Here is a 24,442-nt window from a genome sequence, read left to right as displayed (position 1 = left end):
CAGCCTCGGGCTCCTGCCCTCCCGCCCCCACCCACGCAGCACTAGCTGTTCGCATCCCCTTACAGAGTCATCTTAGTTACTGTGATGCAAAAAAGTAAACGTTCCTTTGTAAACCTTATGCTTCATCTGCATCCATTGCCTGGGAAATGTGTTTTAAAAAAAAATGTTGTCAGAATCCAGATCGATTCCCTTAAAAGCCGCTCCTGCCTCTCTCTGACCTCTACAGCCTCGGGTTCCGGCCCTCCCGCCCCCACCCACGTAGCACCAGCTGTTCGCATCCCCTTACAGAGTCACCTTAGTTACTGTGATGCAAAAACAAAGTAAACGTTCCTTTGTAAACAACCTAAAACGGCACAACTTAACTATCAACGTGATATGGGTAGGATTTGTAAGATATATTAACAGCGCTTAGAAACCAAGCCTACACAGAAGCGATATCGGGCAAATGACACACTTTAGCTTTCTTTTTTTCAAGTTTCTTCAATTAATGCCTCATTGCTCCATTAATCACCAGAAGCTGGAGCTGATCCCCCTTTGTGACCTTATGCTTCATCTGCATCCATTGCCTGGGAAATGTGCTTTAAACAAAAATGTTGTTAGAATCAACAGATCATGTATCGGTGATGGATTATTTGGATAATGTGGCAAAATTCATAACTATGCAGAAAGTGAAGCAGCCATGTAATCACATAATTCCAACTAGTAGTTCTTTGCCGTGACTTGAAAAAGACCCAATCCTGATTGATGAAGCAGTCGGTTTCTCTGTACTTGAATAAAGGGAAGCATTTTCAGAACCCCTTGTCCTCTGCTGTCTGGGAATGATTCATATTCAGGCTGCACTGAGCTGCATCTAGGCGATTTACCACTGGTAAGCCATTCAATGCAGGCGGTTGACTGGCAGCGTGGGCTCAGGGAGAGGAAGTACTACCTTAGGCTTAGGCCTCTCGAGAAACAGAACTGCAGGCTGCAATTCCCATTTTAGGAGATGCAGTTCTCTCGTTGCGTTTAGGCCCCTGTCAAGGCATTTATTTATTTATGCGTTTTTATATAGCGCAGACTTTACCCGAGGGTGTCAGAGCGCTTCACAATAGGAACAGTAACATTACAAGAGCAAATGTTACGTTACATGAGGAAAAAGTGACAATTGTGCAAGTAACACCAGTAACCAAGATACAAGATGAGGTAGCAACCGGTACGTTACAAGCCAGAAAGAGCCTCAATGTCTGCAAAGTCTCTTGAAATGCACATGTGCTTGTACTACAATGGCAACGTTTTCAGATGAATGTATTGTGTTGCCCAATAACAACCCGACACTGGCGTGCATTGTCAATTTAAATAAATGCGGAAAAATACTAGCTGTAGTGGCGTTTTTTGCGTGTGGCAAAAATAAATGTGGATAAATACAGAAAAAATGCCCAAAAAATAAATATGGATAAATACAGACGGAAATGGTCAAAAAATAAAGAGCACTGGTGTTTCTCCCCCAGTGTGGATTCTCACATGTGCAGTGAGACCAGATTTACGGCTGAAACACTTGTGGCATTCAGAGCACTGATAAGGTTTTTCTCTAGTGTGGATCCTTATATGCTCAGTGAGATAATATTTACTTCTGAAACTTTTTGTGCACACTGAGCACTGATAAGGTTTTTCCCCAGTGTGGATTCTTATATGCTGAGTGAGACAGGGTTTTTCACTGAAACATTTCTTGCATTCAGTGCACTGATAAGGATTTTTCCCAGTGTGGGTCCAAGTATGTTTAGTGAGTCTTCTTTTGTCATAGAAACATTTCTGGCATTCAGAGCACTGATAAGGTTTTTCCCCAGTGTGGGTTCTTATATGATGAGTGAGATGGCTTTTATTACTGAAACATTTGTCGCATTCAATGCACTGATAAGGTTTTTCCCCAGTGTGGGTCCTAGTATGTTTAGTGAGTTCTCCTTTGTGACAGAAAAATTTCGGGCATTCAGAGCACTGATAAGGTTTTTCCCCAGTGTGCGTTTTTATATGCAGCGTGAGAGGTCTTTTTTCACTGAAACATTTCTAGCATTCAGAGCACTGATAAGGTTTTTCCCCAGTGTGGAATCTCAAATGTGCAGTTAGAAGTGATTTAAGTTTGAAATGTTTTGGGCATTCAGAGCACTGATAAGGTTTTTCCACAGAGTGGGTTAATGCATGTCGATATAGATTCCCTTTGATTCTAAACCTTTTCTGGCATTCAGAGCACTGATAAGGTTTTTCCCCAGTGTGGATTCTTATATGCTCAGTGAGATAAGATTTACTTCTGAAACTTTTTTGGCATTCAGAGCACTGATAAGGTTTTTCCCCAGTGTGGATTCTTATATGCTCAGTGAGATAAGATTTACTGCTGAAACTTTTTGGGCATTCAGAGCACTGATGCTTTTCCCCAGTGTGCATTCTCACATGTGCAGTGAGACTAGATTCAAGGCTGAAACATTTTTGGCATTCAGAGCACTGGTAAGGTTTTTCCCCAGTGTGGATTCTTATATGCTCAGTGAGATAATATTTACTGCTGAAACTTTTTTGACATTCAGAGCACTGATAAGGTTTTTCCCCAGTGTGGATTCTTATATGCTCAGTGAGATAATATTTACTGCTGAAACTTTTTTGGCATTCAGAGCACTGATAAGGTTTTTCCCCAGTGTGGATTCTTATATGCTCAGTGAGATAATATTTACTGATGAAACTTTTTTGGCATTCAGAGCACTGAGAGATGTTTTTCCCAGTGTGCATTCTCTCAAATTCAGTGAGATGAGATTGATGGCTGAATCGTTTTTGGCACAGGTAACTTATTTCCCCAACTTGGGTTATTTTGCTTTGATTGAGGCGGGTTTGAACACTGAATTTGTTCTCACAGCACGTGTTTTTATAAGGTGTATTCCTAGAGTTACATTTAGTTTTCTCTTGCTTATATGCCACGGTACGAGTGAACCTGATTTTAGAGTCGTGCGTATTTAGATAATGTTCAGTATTTATCTCTAGAAGAAATTGTGTGTAATCTTGTTAACACTTGAATTGAGCAAAATATGTCTGGATGCAGCCCTCTAACACCTGTCGAAATGTTTCTAGCCGATAATAGTCTTTTGGTTATAGCCTCTCCGGCAGCAACTTATTTTGTGACTGAAGTTTTTCTCAAATCTATTTATATAGGTTCTTAGCAATGCAGTGATAAGGTGTTAGTCTGATATTTAATGATTAAACTGATAAGTACCATTTGCACTGACGTAATGGCAGTAACTGAGAACATTAGAACATGCACAGTACTATTGTGGCTCACCAGTTGCAGAACATCAGTTAATTTTACCCTTTCTATGTTTGGTGTAAGGTGTAGTTCTGAAGACGAGGATTTATTTACATTAGCTATAGCGCAACGGTGCTCATTTAATCCATTTTTATATTTAACAGTTTTACATATCACTCCTGCACAACAGAATGTTGAGGCGATTTACATAGAATTACAGAACAGTACACATTAAAAAGGAAACAATCTGAGATGGTCATGAAAACAATAAAGTGGTGGATTTTTAAGGTTTTCGCCAGAGTGAGCAGAGTGGGTCGAGGTGTTATATCCCGAGGCAGATAGTCTCAAACTTGCGTAACTGGTTAAAAACGGTTGTTGAACAAAGGCGATTTTCCAATCTTTTGGTTGTTAACGTGTCAGCTTCGGAGTCTTCTTTCAGAGTCTTTTCTTTGATGGTTTGCAGAAGAAACATTTTGTTATATCTTTCTTTTATGCAGTGTGTGCTTCCTCTCTGGAATTACATGATGCTTTAGATCATGTGTGCTTTAGATGAACGTTATTCTGTCATGCTGAGGCAATTTGTCTTTCTGATAATATTTCAGATGAGGATGTTGTGATTGGTCTTTCTGGGATTATTTCTTATGCTGTGTGGACAGATATGACTTTGCTCTGGGTTAATGAAATGCTAAAATTAGAGACTTCACTTACAGTATAGTACTTTCCTCAGCTCCCACTTCTTCGCCACACCTAGGTTTTGGAAATTGTTTAAACTTAGAATGCTGGATGTCCTTCAGTTTTTCAAAATAATCCTTCTTATGGCACTAACATTCAGTTGCCTGGTGCTAAATCTTGCTTTCTTCGTCCGTAATTTCAATCACCTATAGTATTAAAATTAAATAGTTAATACATAATACATGTAAATTTCCCCATAAATAATTTACAAACAGAGTGTAGAATGGTAGCCTGAGAGTACTTGGATGTAGGAGTGAGGATTTGTAGAATTTCCAACATTTTATTAAGCTCACAAAGGATACATGTACCCTATGGACTTGTAACATAGAATTCCCAAAGCAGAAATTAAAGTCATATGGACTGGCACCAAACAGATATTTAAAAAAGAATACTATTAATTAATTTTTAATGTAGATGTTTGAGATGGGAATTTCCCCTCCATGGACAACAGGTGTTTTCCCCTGCCCTGAGTTACCACCTACTTGTATCTGGTATCCTGACTTTTGAGTTCTGGCCTCTGCCGCACACAAATCTATTGTGTGTTGCAAGGACTATGCCTAGACCTATCCCTCCACTATGGTCCAGAGTATGAATCAAGGGCAATGAAATTAAGGCGTACTTTCATGTGTTCATTTTATTCCACCTGATGAATCATGGCAAGGTTCTCGCTGGCAACCGCGCCTCGGTGGGCTTCTGGAAATACCTCCCACTAGCTCCCATCGGGCGAGTAGCCCTGGCAAAAATGATCATTGTCCCTCGCTTACTGTATTATTTCACTAACCTCCCGGAAGTTTTTTTCACGAACTGGACTCGCTGCTCCGCACCCTTATAAGGGGAAATGGTCGGCATAGAATAGCCCTCGCCAAACTTAGACTATCCACCACACAGGGGGGCCTGGGTGCCCCCGACTTCGAATCGTACTTCCTAGCAGCGCAACTTCAGTGGCTCTCGTATTGGACGGCGGGAAGACATTCCGGGGAGACTCATACAACGCACTGCCCCATCCCGGAACTCTGTCGGCTGCTGCTCCCTGGCATCAAACCATGCCGGACCTACCCCTTGCAGGTGTCCGTGGCCCGCCAATGTATGTTGGAAATTCACCGCATGGCAACGAGGACCACTTGCTACTCCCCACGGCTGCCACTAGCGGGGTGGCCACGTGGCGTCTCCTACTTTACGAGCGCCATGGTAGGAGCATGGACGGACTCTGAGGTCACGGAGGCGGAGGCACTATTTGAGGAGCGCCAGCTTCGCCCGTTCGCACAACTTATGGAGGACCTTGGCCTCCCCCCAGAGCAGTTCCTGACACATCCCCAACTCATCGATGGCTATCGCCCACATGGTGATCTAACGGTCAGTGAGCCCTGCGACACACCCCGTAATACACACTATCCTCTACATGGGGAGCGGAAGACACCTAGTCACTTGGTTGTACAAGTCCATCCGGGAACTTACACACAAGCCGCTACTCACTCTTAGGACGGTGTGGGAGGACGACATTGGGAGACAATTACATGACCGGGAGTGGGACAGAGCACTGGAATTCCCAAAGATGGTGTAGAGAAACGCGCAGTTCAAAAACATACAATACTACATTTTACATAGGGCTTACCAGACCCCGGCACGCTTCCAGCGTTTCTATCCTGACACTCAGTTCTTATGCCCCAGATGTCACTCCCCGTACGCACACTTCCACGACATGTTCTAGGACTGCCCAACCCTTCAGCCTTACTGGTCAGCCATACTTGACTTCATTAGCACCCTCACAGTGCTCACCGACCTGCATTCCTGGGAGGCAGTCCCCCTGGGGACATTCCACAGGCCAAAAACACACAAGGTGCAGTTCAGATATGCTGCGCTATCCTTGCTTCTAGCCAAAAGGAACATAGCCATGCAATGGCGCGCGCCAGCTGGACCCTCACTAGAGACGTGGGCGGGCGCAGTGAGAAAGCGGACTGCAGCGGAAGAGGATGCCCTTCGGGAGGAGGAAGCTACAGGTCCGCGCAAGCGTCCTATCTCCCTAGAATGGGCCACCCTATCCCACGAATCTCTGTCAGATCACCAGCGTGATACCCCAAGCCCCTCCCAACATGCCCCGCGCCCCGGACGGCATCGATGCCCTCATAGGGAATAATCGACATGCCGCCCCCACCCCACCCATTTCCGAATCCACCCCTCCGGCCTCCGCTCTGTTCTACTCCACTCCACTCTTCCCCCCCACAATTGTTTTACTCCGTAGATGCGCTCAGTGCAATTCGCCTGCCCAGCTCCTTTGGCTCAGTCCACATCCCTCTCCCCCCCCTCCTCCCCAGTTAGTTAATTCCCCTCCGGGGCTTTCTCTTTTCTCTTTTCTCTCTCCCTCCCTTCGCAGGGACACTGCTTTCTTTACCAAGTTCCCTCACCCCACACGTAGTCCCCCTGTTTCTTTCCACCAAATTCTCCTTGCGCTCAAGCTACATCAGTTCTAAGCGGTCCATGCCCCTACTCCACGCGCCTGTGGAATATTGTATACATCTAACGGGCATGTCTGTACTATTGTATCACCTTCGTCGCATTATTATTTACTGTGAACATTATTTCCAAAAATCAATAAAAAGGTTTTACAAAAAAGAAAAAATCAGTTGTTAGGTTTTTCTGCACCTGGATGTAATCGGGTGCAGAAAAACAGGACACAATTTTTTTCCAGACAGAAAAATTAGACTGAAAAGACGCACAAGACTCTGGGTGCAGCAGAAGCAGCCAAGACTTATCCTGTTTTTTTACTAACTGGGGGAAACCCACAATTTTTCCCTCTGTTAGAAAATGCTTTCCTCTTCCCTTCCCTGCTTCTTCACCCATATCCCCCCAACCAACCACATGCATGAAATAGTGAATGGCATGTGGTATGACAGGCAGGAGAATCTGTTCCTTGTGGCAACTCCCCAGTCCATGGCGCCAAACTTGTGACTGCACGTTACTGGGGTAAATCTACCACAAAACAATTACGTGAGAATTTTCTGCTACCCCAGTACTGTGCAACTTCTAACAAGGGACTATGAGAGGTCTTGGACCGGTCCTGTGACCTGGAGGGTCACACCAAGTGTGCCCTCATTTAAGGCAGAGGACTGTCATGGGTTTACCAGCTAGAGCGGTGGTGGCAATGCACCCTGTTGTAAGGATCAATAGCCTGGTGAGATCTTTGCATCATGGTCAGTGGAGGGGCTTCCTACTGACACACCCATGTTATGCTCCATTTCTATTCCTGTGCCCAGACTTTGTGCTAACATCAAGTGCATGTTTAGGGTGTTGGTGTGCATAGCATAAATGCAATGTTAGAGTGCGACAGAGTAAACTGCATCTCCTGCCTGCCAGTTGTGTATACAAGTGGGACCATCTATCCCTCTTTTATACCCTAGTTCAAAGTCCTCTGTTACCAAGGAATAATGTGCTCTACAAAGTACTCAGGTGCCTGCTGTGACACCAGGGATGGTGTCAGCCTGACAGTTTATCTAAGTTGAAGGGACATCACCTGAAGGCTGAATTACTTAATGGAGAAGCTGTGTACCTGTCCTGAAGAGCCTAGAAGTGTGCCTAGAAGCCTGCCTGTCTGGTAAGAAAGGGAAGGGAGTTTGACTATCCAGCAGGAAGACATGGCTGTCCTGTAAAAAGCAAGGTCCGACACATCCTCGTTCTCTGTAGGGCGGGCCGGAAAGCCATCCAGCAGGACCAACTAGTCTGAGGGATGCCAAGACTCTCCCAACAGTTCAAGACAGAAAATAAAACTTAACGACAACATGATTGTTGAGGTCCAGTAGGACGATTGTCTGCTGCCAATAGGCCCATTCAAGGTTGCATTTGCCAAATTCCTAACACAACAGAGTCTGAATCTACTGACTTCCTGGAGAGCCTGTGTTGGGCTTTTAGCTGCTGAATTTCTGACTACTGTGTGTCAGAGGCCCATGAGGGACTACAACTACTCCAGTGTCGAACATCCTGTCTGAGCTTACGCCTGTGGTCCAGCCGGCCACAGTGTGGGCTCAATTGCTGATGGTCGGGCCTCCAGAGGGGGCTGCACTTACAGACAGGCCAGGTGTGACTGCTACCTTGGGACTGCTAATCTTCTGGCAACTGCAAAGAAAAGACAGAGTGGGTGCCCTACTGAATGCAGCACTATATCCAGGACAAAAGCGCTCCACAAAAGCCTGCTGGTGGGTCACTGCTCTCTCGAGTCTTCGGGCGTGCCATTCAAGTGTTGGGAAACAGGAAAGAGACCCAGACAAGACTGACTCATCCTGAGAAAGGATAAGACTATTACGACAGAGCACACACCCATTGGGGTGACTGGAGTGACAGAACTGGCCCTATACTATATTCATGATACTCCTAAATGCCCCTAGAGGGGAAGAGGGTATCAGAACCGGACGCACCAGTCCGCAGCACACGGTAGTCTGGCATGCCTGCACTATCTTTTCAGCCAGACTGTCCATAAAGATGATTTTAGAGCCGCTGCACACATAGAAGGGGGAATCTCAGACCATTCACTGGTGGAGTTGCAACTCGATGGTCCAGTTGTGGACTTCATGCTACCCCCAAGGGTTGATCCGTGATATTTAAAAGACAAGACGTTCAAAGCTTGTATCAGAGATGGAGCAGACTTCTATTTTAACCCCTTGGTGCTAAGGCAATTCTAGTAATTTACTCTAATTTCCATTGAAATGAATGGGCACTGCATGACGAGCTGACCTTGTCATTAGCATGGAAGTGGTTAAGGAGAAGGGGCGGCCTGTTGAATCAGCTTGCGTGCTATAGGCCTAATTTATCTAGAGACGCTGACGGCCATCTTCTTGCCGGGCGCTTGCTGAAAATTCGAAAGAAGTTTATCAGAGCGTGAGGTCCACTATACATTGCACTTTATCCTGTTGCGTGTACTATAATCACCCCGCTCTGAACACTACGGGGCATTATTTACCGCATGCAGTGACGACCGCCGGCCATTTCCTGCCGGGCCTACGTGATATATCTTAAAGAAAGTTTACCAGATTTTGAGGTCCCACACATATCGTCCTAGAAATCGTTTCCGGGATTGATTCTCGTCAGCAACGACTGACTTTATCAGGGTATTTTAAAAATAGAAATAAGTCCCTTGCTACTAGAGCTTTTAACTACAATCAAATGCGACTAGGAAAACAACGCCTTTTAACTACGAATGAATTTCGAACAACCTTCTGATTAGACTCCACTTTGGACTATTGTTTCTATTCACACAGGTATATACAAACTATTCCTTCTTCAGACATTTTCGGAAGGTTCTTTCTACAGAAGAAAGCAAACTTTGTGGTTACTCCTGAAGAAGGCGTTTTACATGCCGAAACACGTGTCGAGACAAAATTACGACCTTAGTGCCACTTTTTATTATATGTTTTTTATTTTTCATTGATTGTATACTAATTATGTGGATTTATATGTATGAATTGTAATATATTATGTTGACTCCATTTTTTGGAGATTTTTTAAACAAAACTATTACAATTTCAATGTACATTTTGCACTTTTTGCCTCTCCACTGTCTTTAGTTTACATACTGTACTGTTCTATTTTATTGTCTATTGGGAGGTCTATATCTCAGATTGCCTATGACTGTTTTTCTCAAACAATAGGATGAATTCAAGCCAGTGATCCTTGAGGACACTGACAACAAGGGGACGGAAATACTGGGAGAGACTTCCTGAAAGACCTGACCCTGCCAATGCTAACGAATGAGGACTGAGACGCACTAGACCAAGACCTGACAGTAGACTAAATAAATAAGACAATAGGAGCCTTGCAAACAAGGCCAGCGACGGGGCCTAATGAGCTCCCCATAGAATTATATAAAAACATGATGGATAAAATCAGGGAGTGCCTCCAGAGGAGGTTTCAGACTGCCTGAAAATAAGGGCGTCTTCCAGAGGACCAAAGAATGTCTTAGGTGGTGGTCATCCCAAAAAAGGACGAAGCAGCAACTGAGTGTGGGTCTTATAGACCTTTCTCCCTGCTTAATTTTGAGACTATGGTCCTTGCGTAGGCTCTGGCGATCTGCCTGCGGACAGTAATTGCAACAGTGGTTCATCCTGATCATTCGGGATTCATGCCACACCAGGGAACGCGCTTATACCTCCGACACCTTAATGGCATACCACATGCAACAGGGGAATGCTTTGCTGAACCAGTGGAGCTGCTGTCAAGCTCTTGTATGTGGCCCCTCTAGCGCGCATGCGCGTCAATAAAACAGTCTCCCGAGTCTTTGCCGTCGACAGGGATGTTCCTTGTCTCCTATGTTCTTCTCACGTGCGTAGGTTCGCCAGGACCTCTCGTATGGGGTATTCCAGTTGATCAGGAGTGGGATGAGAGAATCTCCCTCTATGCTGACGTTTTGCTCTAGGACACGTAATCAGCCTTCTCGAGTGAACGAATCCTACAAATTTTTCACATATTTAGAGATTATTCAGGATATAAGATCAACTGGAAGAAGTCCTTAATATTCCTGCTGCAGGCAGGGACCCTGCGGCTGCACTTTAGATGCACAGTTCGGGAGGCACTACATGGCTTTAAATATTTGGGCGTGTTTATTACAAGAGAGCCACAGGCAGGAACATACTTCCGAAATTAGACCAGCTTTGCTGGGATGCCCCACACTTGCGGGCGCTTCCGCTTTCCTTACTGGGCCGGGTGGCCCTATTTAAAGTGATGACCCTCCAGGGTCTCCTGTACATCATGAAAAAAACGTCCTTTAAGATCCCACCAGACATTTTCTTTCAAAGGGTAGACCGAGAACTTCGGCTCCTGTTGTGGGATGGTGGCACTTCGCGCTGAGTAAGGTGCAGAGGGGAGTTTATTAAGGTGGACTGGCGGTCCGGAGCATTCACAAGTATTACTGGGACACGCAGCTGAGCGCTGTCAACAACTGGGTTTTTGTGGACCGTGAGGATCCTGCTTACCGGGTAGATAGATTGACCATGGGCAAGAGAGGTTACCCCTCCCTGGTGCTGTATCGAAGAAAGTATGAGTGCACCCTACCTACTCATACCTAAACAGTGGTAAGGGTGTGGAGAGAGGCTACCAAGTGTTTAGGCTGAGAAGGTAAGCGGACTGAAAGGACTCTGTATGATAGTGATCTCCTAAGTGCAGCAGGAGTATTGCAGGGTTTCACAAAATGGGGATTGATTAGCTTTGAGCGGCCGGGCGGTGTGGAGGGGACAGGTGCTTGTGTCCTTCACGATCCTACAACAAAAGTATGAATTAGGTGACTAAAAACGGTTCTGACATTTGCAGGTGGTCACGCTCTGCAAGGTCACATCTGGGAAGGGGGAAGTTGCCTGATGCATCCCCACTGGAGGACCAGCTGCTAACTAATCCCCTGACCGAAAAAGCCATCTCAACCATCTATAGGAAGTTGATCTACAATTTTCTGGATCCCTTGGGGATGTTTCAGGCGGCCATTCACCAACTTTTGTTATTTTCAAGAACAAGCTTCCAAAGCTGGAGTTTGTTTTTAAAAAGCAATAACTAATGACCCTCACACCCCTGGAACTGTCTCCCTGATTAATTTACTCCCAGGAAGTGGGATTCATTTAAAAACAAATTCTCATCACGACTGCCAGGTATTCCCTGGTGGTCCTGAATAAGAGAAAAATACACCAAACAGCCTGATCTAGAGAGGAAGGGCCGTCCGATGAATTTACACCAATGCCACTCAAGTAAGGCAGGACACATGACAATCCAGCTGACTTGCATTAGGTCAGGCAGACCATCCGTTTGTTGGACAGGATACTCCACCACGCTTGTGAAGGAGTACCCTGCTCACCAAACTCTAAATCAAGACCTTTATCTTGTCTGTGCTAATCATGTATCTCTAGGTCTGCTTCATTATGTCCATCAGTCTTTGTATTTTCTACCTGTTATTGAGGCTTGTGTTTTAAGTACAGGTTTACTCCTACGGTGTGTGTGTGGGTTTATTTGAAACCTGCGGTTTAATCTGCACTTGTTTATGCGGTGTTATGTGGTGTTGTCACACCCTTGTAATTATAAAAATTATGTTACAGGCGACCAGGTGCCTCTTGCCAGTGACTTCTGAGGAAGTAAGTGTGCACAGTTAACAGCAGCAGCATTGCAAAGTGTCAAGAGCCTGATTTAGAGTTCTCTGGCCGGGTTACTCAGACACAAACGTGACGGATATCCTGGCCGCCGTATTACAAGCACCACTGAATATAATATGTGGGAGCCTCATTTCTTTCTTTCGTACTTACTATGTCCCTTGTTTTTATTATCTTTATTTTACTCTTTTTTTCTCTTTCTTATTGCTTTGTCTGTTTCTTTCTATTCCTGGCTGATCTTTCATTCATTTCTTAATTTAAGAGTGCTCAGCCTCCTAAAGCATTTTATTCATTCATTTGCATTTCTTCTTTCCTGTCATGGGGATGACTGCACAGATATCCTTACAAGTAGGATCTTTTGAAGTCTGCAGGAACCTTTTTATTATGGTCCTAGTTGAAGTTGTCATTTAGAAGTTAAACATATGTTTCTTATGTGAGGTAGGGTGGGTATGTGTGAGAATGTGTGTGAGAGAGAGAGAGAGTGTGTGTGTGTCTGTGTCTGTCTGTCCATGTCTGAGTGTGTGTGAGTACTTGAGCGTGGGGAGCCGGCTCTCACTATACTATACCAAAAAGAGGTAGAGTGTGCAGAGAGTGCAGTGGATCCCCAGAGGTTTTACAGAGGCTAAAGTAGATAATACTAATGCTCTTTTGTGGTAGTGTGGGGGAGCAGTTAGACGTATACGAGGGTAGTGTTAAGCATTTGTTGTACACACAGTGGCAATAAATGACACACACTGTTGTACACACAGTGGCAATAAATGACCCACAATCAATGAATAAATCTGAGACCAATTTATAAAATGACACTTGGTTACATTTATTTTGCAGAACCACAGAATTTCATCTTGAGTAAATAAGTTTTGCAATAGAAATTCTGGTCAATATAAAAAGTGGACAATTAGTGCAATTTTCAGACTTTGCAATGTTAACCTATGGGGTAAAGAAAACATTCAACATACATACGGGGAACATCTCCTTACAAGACCATTCTTCGGAAGTTAAGGTTAGTATTGGACAAGGTTCAGTTCAGAACCAACAGTGCACCACCAGCGGCAATGGGGCGCACAAGTACAAGTTCAGGACTGGAAACCCAATACAAACTAAGGGGGACTGGGGCAATCGGACAGAGGCTGCATTCAGGTAAGTAACGGCGGCTTGGGGGGAACTAGCCTCTGGGGGTTGAGGCCAACACTGGACCCCATGGTGCAGGATGCCAACACAGCATCAAAGACAGGCCAAATTGTAAAATATCTGCCGGCTCAGGCCAGGAGGCCGGTCGAAGAAAACAAAAAGCTGTCATGATAAGTTTTGATTCTCTGGGACGTAGCAACACCATTTGTCCTTTTCACCAAAGCCCAGGAAGGATGGTTGCAAGGGTGCCTTTTGGTGTCAGAAAAGGCATACCAGAGCAGGTCACGGTTGAGGTGGTCTCCTTGCAGAGGCTGCTGGTAACATCGAGGAGTCTATAAGAGGTCAGCTAATGGTGGACTCTCGCTCTAGACTGCTTGGTATCGATCCTCTAGAAAGGAGCTAATCCAGCTAAGGGATGAGCCCTGAATGACAGTCTATTTGACACGATCCACCAAGATCCCATGGTCGACCGTGTCAAAGGCGGCCGAGAGATCCAACAGCACCAGGGCCTGAGGAGTACCCCTGTCAGCCTTCTCTCGCAGGGAGTCCAATAACGCCAGAATTACGGTCTCCATTGAGTGGGCAGGCCGAAACCCAGCTTAATGTGAGTCGCGATAGTTGGATTGTTCAATAAAATTGGACAGGCACTTCACCACCCACTTCTGCTAGACCTTTAGTGGTACGGAGTGTTGTCCTGAGCAGAATAGACTATTGTAATGCACTCCTACTGGGTGCTCCAGGCTCCTTGTTAAAGAAATTACAAAGAATACAGACTATGGCGGCTAAATTGGCATTGACCCGGCCACGTGGAGCCTCGGCCTCTTTGGCCTTAAAAGATCTCCACTGGCTGCCTGTTGTACAGAGAGTACACTTTAAGGCACTCTGTATTGTCCACAGGGTTGTACACAAAACTGGGCCTGAAATCGTACAAAGGAAATTTGTATGGTATGCCCCCGCCAGATCCCTGCAGTCTTTCTCTGCGAATCTGGTCTATGTCCCCCGAGCAAAAAAGGTTCGAATGGGTGGAAGATCTTTCAGCTTTACAGCAGCCAGGCTGTGGAATGAGCTACCCCTGGAACTTAGGCAACTGAATGCCCTGTCTCGGTTCAGGAAGGAACTGAAAACTAGACTTTTCCCCATATAAGTGATCTTGGACAATTCTGCTCTGTCCCTGCTGGTTGGTAATCTTTAAGCTCCAGGATACCCTTTGGGTGACAGCTGAGCTATACAAGTGTACATTACATTACATTACCACATGAGCCTACAAGAAAAAACTAAACAAAAAGCAACAAAACTAGAAAATGCATTTTCAAATGCTGCAAAAGTGAAACAGTTAATACAATTGAAAAATATTAAACTTTGTTGGTACCTTAGTAATGTGCTTACTTCTTGGCTTCACTCCATCTGCAGCAATAGCGCTCTGAAAGGAGAAATTACTGCTGTGAGTCTCAGAGTCTTAATTATTACTGGTCTCAGTCACGAAGACTGTGGTGTCGGAAGATAACTTTCTCTTATTTGGCTTTATAGTTCCTTCAGTCACGCCATTGCTTTTAGCAGACACGCTACTGTCGGCAGCATCACAACTTCAGGCAGACCTGCAATGCGGATCTCACCACTCACACTGGGTGAATATTCAACAAGTACGTCTCAGCTTACCAAGCAGAACAAAAGAATCGGGTCTCATAACCATACCCAGAGTCACAGCTAGCTCTGCCGCCACTTGAGCACACCCAAACACCTCAGCACTTAAGCACCAGTCCCAGGGGAGACCATCTGTGATGTCCTTGTTAACTTGCACAACTCCTGGGTCAGCACAAGAAGTATCATGGACAGCGTCTAACACCGCTGCCACAAACATTCATGAACATCCAAATCCTCGTCACTCAAAATACCCAAAAGTGGCTTTCTAGATAGGCAGCCAGCCCTGTAGTGTCTGTCTCTGTGTACTAATTTGATGCCAAAGTTGTCATTTTAAAAACAGCCTTACAGGGGCCTTACTGACACCATTAAGGGTTCAAACCAAAGGGCTGTGGTCTGTGTACTTTAAAAGATGCATGTCCCCAGATCTCTTCTGGACAATAAAAACTGGCAAAACCATTCAGAGGAGTTGGTGACATCATAAATCGTGTAAGAGGGCAGTAAGCTCACTCCGTACCCTCAGAAAAACAGAGCGCACTCTATGAATGAGAGGTACTGCCTGAGCTTTAAGTTTGATTCAATGCTCAACCCATTCACTGCTCCCACTCGGTAAACATCAGGAGAATGTAGTAAAGTATTCTTAATGTCACTGGCATCAAAATCTACATTCGATACAGGCATGTCACTCAACACCGCTGGATTATCAGGACCCGGCCTCATAGCGAAACCCAACTTAGTCTGATTCTGCCATTCCATCCCTTACCTTACATTGATAGATACATACATTTTTGAGGGAATCTTTTTACCCAATCATTCCAGCAGACTAACAAAGTAATCCAGTATATATAAATATCCTGCTCACCTAAGGCTTTAGGATTTATATTGGAGCTAGTCAGCTGTTTCTCACGTCTCTACTTTTCTCAAAGGCTCACACAAAATCTTGATGGGAAGTCCTGAATCCGCCATTTCATTTAACGACACCGTACCAGCATGAACCATACACAAGGGACACATTACCTGTCGCAGGAAGGTGGAACGAACTATGAAATCAATTGCTAAAACTAAGTTATTCTCTCTGGAGACATTCTTCCTCATTAACATCAATTGTGCCGACTTTTACAGTAGTGCATACAATCATACTGCTTGAAAATGCCCCAACACTGCAACACTGTCCTTGATCCGAGCCTTTCCCATTACTTCCCACGTGTGCCTTAAACCCACACCTGTAACAACTGCCATAATGAGCTTTCTCAGCCCAATTCATTTGTGTCCGGTCTCTGGAGTTCACAGAATAACCCAGAGCAGTCCCAAGAATGCGACTCACTGGTGATGCGCCCTCCCCAGAGGTCAGTGTTCTAGATGGAAGAGTGTAGCGCTCTATGCTTTTAGGAATGTTCACCTCTTGGGGAGAGTTGGGTTCCTGCAGCTCAGTAATCTCTCCTGCAAATTCTTAGATAAACAGTTAAACACAAACTCGTCTCTGCTACATACATCCACTCTGTTCTCAAATATGCTTGGGGCTGTCAAAATGCAAAGAGCTGCAATATATTTGTTTTAAAAAGTTGTGACGTTCAAGCGTGATGCTTGGTTCATCTCTAAACTGAATTTTGTAGCGGTTCTGTTCCCGCACAATACTCTTCCCATATTCCAAGTTTTTCAACCCTGGTAGGTAATCAACTGCCTATTTGCAGATAATTTCTAAAAACTCTCTGCTAGTTTCTGCAAGAAATTGGATTATTTGTGGTGAAAGAGGAAAAATCACAACCCCTGTCAGAGTGAAATCCCAACGCCATTAAAAGTAACCTGGAGTCAACCCCCTGGTACCTAAGGCACGGAACAGGCAGGCTTAACTTAGGACAATATATAAAATATGTATGCAGAAACCAAAACAGTAAAAGTCAAAATGCAAAACAATAAAAACAAAAAAAACAAAATAGAAAAATAATGTAAAATGTAATGAACAAAATAACAATAAAATTACAAAACCCAATAAGCGGAATCTGAGATATGAAATGTAACGCTTCAAGTAGCGATAGTGCCAAGAATCACAAGGTGCCAATGATACTCAATTGTTGCGGAAGACCCAGGCATAAATTGATGGTGACCACGATGGAAGTCAGGTCGGATACACCAACCAGGTTCGTGCTGGTCAAAGATTTTACCTTTTGACTTTAGTCCTTTAAGTCTTCTTCCATAATAGGAGTGCACTTCTATAGCCCCCCAGGACCTCAGGGGAAGCACTTAGAGCCTCATATGGGCTCAGTCCAGGACCAACAGTCGGGACCAGTCCAGTCCATGCCACTGGTCAGCTGGACAGTTGCAGCCAAGGCCTTTTCAGTGACCCTGACCCTGCTTCAGGGCCGGTCGCTCCTCACACTGCGTGACTCCCCGTGAGTGAGCCCAGGCTTCCCCCTACTGCCGCAATCTTGCCGCTGCCATGCAGCTAAGTATTCTGGGCTCTGTTGTTGCCTTCTCTGTGCCTGCATATCGCCGCTGTTTCTATTGTATTTGTGACTTGCCCCCTCGTGTTTAGGTTCTTCTGTGCCTGCATATTGTCGCTGTTTCACTGTATTTGTGACTTGCCCCTCGTATTTAGGTTCTCTGTGCCTGTAGTTTGTCTCTGTTTCCACTGTATTCGTGACCTGCCCCCTCGCCTCCGTCTTCCCGCTGTTCTCTCCCCTCCGCTGCTCCCCTGCGGCCCGTCCCTTTCCTTCTGAACCCCTTCCCATTCGCTGCCCGCTCCCGCCTCCCAGCTGCTCCTCCTTCCCACTTCGCCATAGATGGAGCCCACACGTACGCACAGCGTGCAAGCGCAGCGGGCGCACCAAAGTCAGGCCCGTCTACGCCTGTCCACGCCTGGACCGTGCCCAGCGCCTGGACCTCGTCGATGCCAGCCCACCCGAAGGACTTACGACGACGCCACCCTCCACGCACTCAACCCCGGCCAGAACCCCGCCTGCCACCAAGCCACCTCGAAACGCACCCACAGATCCTTTACAAAAGCCTGCAAATTCACCTGCCTCCGAACCTACACCGCACCCGCCAAGCGAGGCACCAACAACAATCACCTCAAGTGCATCCTGCTCAACACCCGCTCCGTCCACAGGCACGCCCGTCGAACTCTGGAACCTCCTCGACACATCATCACCAGACGTCGCCTTCCTCACAGAAACCTGAATGAACGCCTCCTCAGCCCCAGACATCGCCATAGCCATCCCGGATGGCTACAAGATCACCCGAAGGACCGCGTCAACCAAACCGGAGGAGGCATCGCCATCGTCCACAGAAATACCATCCGCATCACAACCAACTCCGACGACAGCCTCACCGCCGCCGAGCACCTTCACTTCCAGATACACACCGACCCCAAGACCACCCTCAGAGGCACCCTCATCTACAGACCCCCGGGACCACGCACACAATTCAGCGTAGGCATCGCAGACTTCGTCAGCCCGCACGCCCTAACCTCCTCAGACTACATCCTCCTCGGAGACCTCAACTTCCACCTGGAGAACGACAATGACAGAAACACCGCCGCCCTGCTGGACAACCTCGCCAACCTCGGACTCAAGCAACTGGTGAACACCCCCACCCACTACGCCGGCCACACGCTTGACCCCATCTTCCCCTCCAGCAAGCACAACTCCTTCAGCCACTCCACAGCCACTCCACCGGACTTCACTGGACAGATCACAGCTGCGTCCACTTCAACTTCAGGAGAACCACGACCCACCACCACCCACAACAGGTTCCCCGCAGAAGCTGGAGCAAGATCACCGCTGACCAGCTCACCACCTCCCTCAGCCAGAACCCTCCCACCAACACGACGAACCCCAACGAAGCAGCCCGCAACCTCACACAGTGGCTCACCAACTGCGCCGATGACCTCGCACCACTGAAGAACCCTCCCAGCAAACCCGGCAGCAAGAAAGCCTCTTTGTTCACCAACGACCTCAAAAATTCCAAGAAAACCTGCCGCACCCTCGAGAAAGCCTGGCGCAACGACCAGACAACAGAAAACATAACAGCCCTGAAGAACGCCACCCGCAAACACCACCAGATGATCCGCAGCACCAAAAGGACCACTTTCAAAGAACGACTGGACAACAACTCCCACAACAGCAAGGAACTCTTCAGCATCATTAAAGAATTCTCCAGCCCCAGCGCCTGCAACAACGACATCATACTCTCGCAAGACCTCTGCGACTCACTCGCCTCGTTCTTCCACCGCAAGATCGCTGACATACACAACAGCTTCGGCGCACAGACCACACACCCAACAACCAAGCCAGCACCCCCCACCACCACCCTCTGCACCTGGACCTCGGTTAGCACCGAAGACACCACCCGCACGATGAACACCATCCACTCCGGCTCCCCAACCGACCCGTGCCCAGACCACATCTTCAACAAAGCCGACTCCATCATCGCACCCTGTTGGACCTTGCCTCGTGGCGTGGTTCCCCCCGTTCCTCAGCACCCCGTCAGCCTAGCCCCGCACCCAGAAACCCCTGGTCGTCCCGTCTCCTGTCCGCCCCGCTCCCTACATGACCCCACCAACAGACAACCGTCCCCGCATTCCGCCATCCCCCCTCCCGGTACCAGGCACCCAGAACCTGCATCAAGCCACAGGGCCCCCGGCCGCCATTACCCTTCCCGAGGTCCCTGACTCCCTAGGCCTCGCCTGACCCCGGCCCCAGCTAAACTTAGGCTTCAGACGCGCCATGCCCGGCTGGGGGGTAGAGGGCTTCCTGAGTGAGATAAGACAAGGAGTTTCGATTGTACCTCTGGCCTTCCCTGGGAGACTGGTTTCTCTCACACCTCTGGCCTTCCCCTGTGGGCCGGTTTCGATCACACCTTTGGCCTCCCCGAGAGCTGGCTCCAGACCCTGCTGGGGGTCTGGGAATTCCCGGAAACATCTTCTAAAGGATCAAAGAGCCAGCCGACGGAACACTCCAACGACCAGCCCTGAGGCATGAGATCCCCGCCTGCGAGGGTCCGCACATCAAAGGGCCACAGCGCTATATCAAGGCCCGTCCAAGAACTAGCGGGCAGTTGTATCCTGGACAAGAGAGCCCTGCTGATCTGATCGCGGCTCAACCCTTGAGGAGAAGACTGAACTTGGAACTTATCGAGCCCTGCTGACGCTGTCGCGGCTCATCCTCGTGAAGAGGGAACTGGAATCTCAGAGCCCTGCTGACCCCGTCGTGGCTCATCCTTGAACTCTAAGGACATTCGTTGAACACCCTGAGCCCTGCTGACGTGGTCGCGGCTCCTCAATAACTGACAGACACCCTGTTTACTCCGGATCAAGCCCTGCTGACCTCGTTGCGGCTCGACGAGTACTCTGGTCCAGCTGGACCATCGACGCTACCAACACGACCTGGCTCGAGAAGAAGTGAGTAGAGCAGCCAGTACGATCGCCATCTTCAGTATCCCCCGGCTCGAGGATTGAGAGCTGTGAGCAGGGTACGCTTCGTGCTGGCCTAAAGATCGAGACTGTCCCGCTTCCCTCTTCCTCATCACTGAGATTTTACGATCCCTCGATCACTTGTAAATACGTGTGCATTTTGCCTAAATCTCTACTGTTGATAAAGAACTTGCTTACTGAAATCCCCGGTGTGGTGTCCGTTCATAAGTTTGGTGTGAACTCAGTGTGTGCGATCCTAGACTCTAAGTCCTCCCCGGTGAGGACCTCACGTTAAGACTCGGCATTATTTGTGGGAGAGGTGGGTCACGGAGTGGTCGGGAGAGCCTTACCTGGCCCTCTGGGATCGCCCCTTCTAACACACCCCAACTCCGGGACATCATTAGCAGCTCCTTCACATCCGCCACCTTCCCGGAGAGCTGGAAACACGCCGAGCTCAGCGCCCTCCTGAAGAAACCCACCGCGGACCCCACGGACCTCAAGATATTCCGCCCCATCTCGCTCCTCCCTTTTCCGGCCAAAGTCATCGAGAAGACCGTCAACAAACAACTCGCCGGCTTGCTCGAGACAAGCGGATCCCTCGACCCCTCGCAGTCCTATTTCCGAGCAAACCACAGCACCAAGACGGCCCTCATTGCAGCTACCAACGACATCAGGTTCCTGCTCGACAATGGGGAAACAGCTGCCCTCATCCTCCTGGACCTCTCAGCAGCCTTCGACACCGTATGCCACCACACCCTTATACAGCGCCACAGCAACATCGGAATTCAAGGAAAGGCCTTGGAGTGGATCAACTCGTTTCTCGCCGGTAGAACCCAATGTCCGCCTCCCCCCGTTCCGGTCCGCGGCCACCCAAGTCATCTGCGGCGTCCCGCAAGGATCCTCACTCAGCCCCACCCTCTTCAATGTCTACATGAGCCCCCTCGCAGCCATCGCATGCCAACACAACCTTAACATCATCTGCTATGCAGAAGACACCCAGCTGATCCTTTCCCTCACCAACGACCCCGCGAGAGCCAGCCTCCAGGAAGACGTCGCGGAATGGATGAAGCTCAGCCGTCTGAAACTGAACTCAGACAAAACGGAAGTCCTCATCCTGGGAACATCCCCCTCTGCCTGCAGCTCATACAGAACGCCTCTGCACGACTCATCCTGGACATCCCCCGCCACAGCCCCCGCCACAGCCAGCCACATCTCTCCAAGGGGGTAGCACGGACCAAGCGGGCAGGCCAAACTACGGAGGACATGTGAAGCACTCACACAGTACCCACAGACGACACACCAGGCACACCACAAAAGAGGCAGGACACCAGTTTGAGTAGGAAAATTAAGAAGTTTAGTATCTCCAACCTGCAAGGCAAAGATGCATCAACAGTGGTATCATAACACGGCGCCAACTGGCACCAGAGCCAAGTGTATAAAGGGGGGGATTATTTACATGGGAAGTAAGGGCTGAGTCTGTAAGTCCATATCTGAAAATAAAGAAGATAATTAAATTAACATCCAACCTGGGGCCAATTTGGCGGGGCCCACTCAGGCTCTCATCCTTAGTGGTAGGCTGAAATTGTAAGATCCAACATTAGCATGCATACATAACCTGCACTATACTCCAACAAGACTCCTGTAAGGAAAAACATCAGGACATCATAGCACATACTAGACAGGAGCACCTGTAACAAATCAGCAAGGCTTGCTTCTTAACAGGGGGATGTGACTAGGGGCCTGGAACTGAATGTCAGGCCAGCCTCGGGGCACACCTGCAATAAAGGGCACCAACCGGTCTACTCCATCATCCCTGTGGGCATATCACAACAGCCTAAACACATTTAACATTCGGCACACACCTTAGCCGGATAATCCGCCTACAAGGAACACCAGGCGCAGAAGCGCTTTGCACCTGGGCAGGTAACCGGAAAATACCAGGCCAGAATAAAACTACTTCTGCCAGGGTAAAACACTTCCTTCAGCAGGAATAAGCAGTGAATTTTATGGAGAAATAACATTTCGGTCAATGTAAAGCATTTCACCAGATGTAGAACATTACCCATTTTACATGACGGCAGGCATAGGCCTAAATCATGGGCCAGGACACCTGCAATACTACATCAAGGCTCACTCTATAGCCTGGAGCCTAACCCTGGGCCTGGAATATCACGTCAGGCAGGAACTCCTGTTAACTTAAGCACCTTAAGAGAAACAACACCCTAGGGTGCATAACACGGGCCCGGAATAGCATATCTGGCCAGCACCGGGACACATCGGGCACACACCAGTAAAGGAAAAGTCACATTCACCTGCCCTGTGGGCACAAAAGCCGTATCTTCAAAATCACCTAGGTAGTACATAATAGTAGTATCAATCATTGGCAGGGGCGCAGTAACCTAAGCACCCAGCATTGACATAAGGTGTGGCCGTGACTCAGGGGGGGGGGGCATCAATAATTCCTTGGGGGACCCTATGGACCAGTTATCGGGCCCCCTACAACTGGCACAGTCTACTGGGGCCACTGACTCCGCTGGGGCCCAACGTTGCAGGTGCCCACTACCAGACGGGGCACCTGAGAAGTTAGTCCGGTCCTTGGGGCGGGCACCGACCATATGCCCCGACACCCCCCCCAACTCACGATGCGGCTTAGTCCCCACTCACCGACTGCTCCTGGGCTACTTTCTTACGGGGACCTCAGCAGGCGTGGGGCTTCAATGAGGAAGGGCAGGCACCGATCCTGTGCCTCGATGCTCCCTCTCCCTCTGTAGCTGCTCCTCCTTGTGGGTCGTGGGCAGGAACGGCACCGACGCCGTGCCTAGGCAGTCCCTGCCAGTCTCCCTCCACATGCGGGGCTTTCCTCTGCAGAGGCGGCACATGCGGGGCTCTCCTCAGCGCGTGAGGGCCCCGCCTCCCGCTGCTCCGTGCGGGTCTTTACCCGGGCCCTTATTCTTCACAGGGGCCCGGGGTATCCAAACTCCCTCGGAGAGGCCACCAGGGGCAAACGCGGTGACTTGGCCCGCGCGGGGGAAGCCTACCTGGCTTCCCTCCCACCTCCCACGGGCTCCTGCAGCACAATCGGGGCTCCCTCTTCCTAACGGGAGCCCCGCGGGCACTCTACTCCTCCGGCCGGCTTCACTTCCTCTGTGGCGGCGGGGCTGACACCGACAGTGTGCCCCAGCCCCGCCTCTTCCACCGGCCGCTCTCTCCGGGACACAGACCGGCGGGGTGGGCTCCCGCTCCGGTCGCTCTCGCTTCGGGGCTCCCCCTCGACCACTGGGGCCCCGCACCGGCGCTTTACCCGGGTCCCCCTCCTACCTCACGGGGACCCGGGGCTTCGACTCGGCTTCTTCCTGCCTTCCCGGCCGACCGGGCCGACAGCCAATCCCTGCGCGGCGTTGGCGGGGGCGGGCCGATGACGCGGCCAGGCCCCCGTCACGTGATGCGGGTCAGGAAGGCTTCAGGGCCTAGCGCGGCCCTCTCTTCACTTCGGCGCCCCTCTCCTGGCACCGGGGGCCGCCGCAACGGTATTCACGACGAAGGGGGTCCCTTCAAGGCGTCGCCGGGCCAAGGCGGTCATTTCGGCGGCAATAAGGGGTAGGCTCCCTTCTATTTAATTAATCATATGGCAACCAGCACGCCAAAACGAGGGTCGGCTCCTCCAGCGCGATTCTCCTCAGCAGAATGGCGCTATTCACATCGCTCCGCTTCTCCCTCTGCCCACAACCTCAGCTCCTTTCTCAGGCCACGCAGAGGGGGCAGGAAATTAACTCTTCCTCAGTGCTTTGCAATTATAGCGCTTCGCAATTATAGCGCTTGGCAGGCAGGTTTTTCAGCACTAGGGGGCCACAACAGTCCCAGGGCCCAGCGCTTCCACAGGGCCTCACAGCACCTCAGCCAGCAACAGTTCTTTTGGGGGCACAATCTTCCCCACGCGGTGCTTCAAAGGGGCCACAGCTTCCTAAGGGGGTAGACAGTCCCACTCCTCACCTCCTGGGCGCTTTTTCCTCACAGCGCTGGCGTAATTCCCGGTCCCCACAGTGTCAGGGACCTGGGTAGGGGCCCTCCCTTGTAAGGGGCCCAAGGGACAGCAGAGTAGGGGTGTTTTAGGGGTACAGGGCCCAGCTCAGAGGCCCATGTGGCGGTAGCACCTGGCAGCAG

At 48.8% G+C, this 24,442-nt stretch overlaps 1 pseudogene across 1 annotated transcript; it reads right to left on the bottom strand.

The window, feature by feature from the left end:
- Nucleotides 1-265: 265 nt before the first annotated feature.
- On the bottom strand, nt 266-24,442 carry LOC144805550 (uncharacterized; annotated as a pseudogene). Its single transcript, XR_013605537.1, has 3 exons — nt 24,272-24,442; nt 14,603-14,653; nt 266-4,137 (listed from the first exon to the last, which is right to left on the bottom strand). The product of XR_013605537.1 is annotated as an uncharacterized LOC144805550 (transcript).

Source organism: Lissotriton helveticus (assembly GCF_964261635.1).
Source record: "Lissotriton helveticus chromosome 1_1 unlocalized genomic scaffold, aLisHel1.1 SUPER_1_unloc_14, whole genome shotgun sequence".
NCBI lineage: Eukaryota > Metazoa > Chordata > Amphibia > Caudata > Salamandridae > Lissotriton > Lissotriton helveticus.
This window is presented reverse-complemented; position numbering and strand designations above follow the sequence as displayed.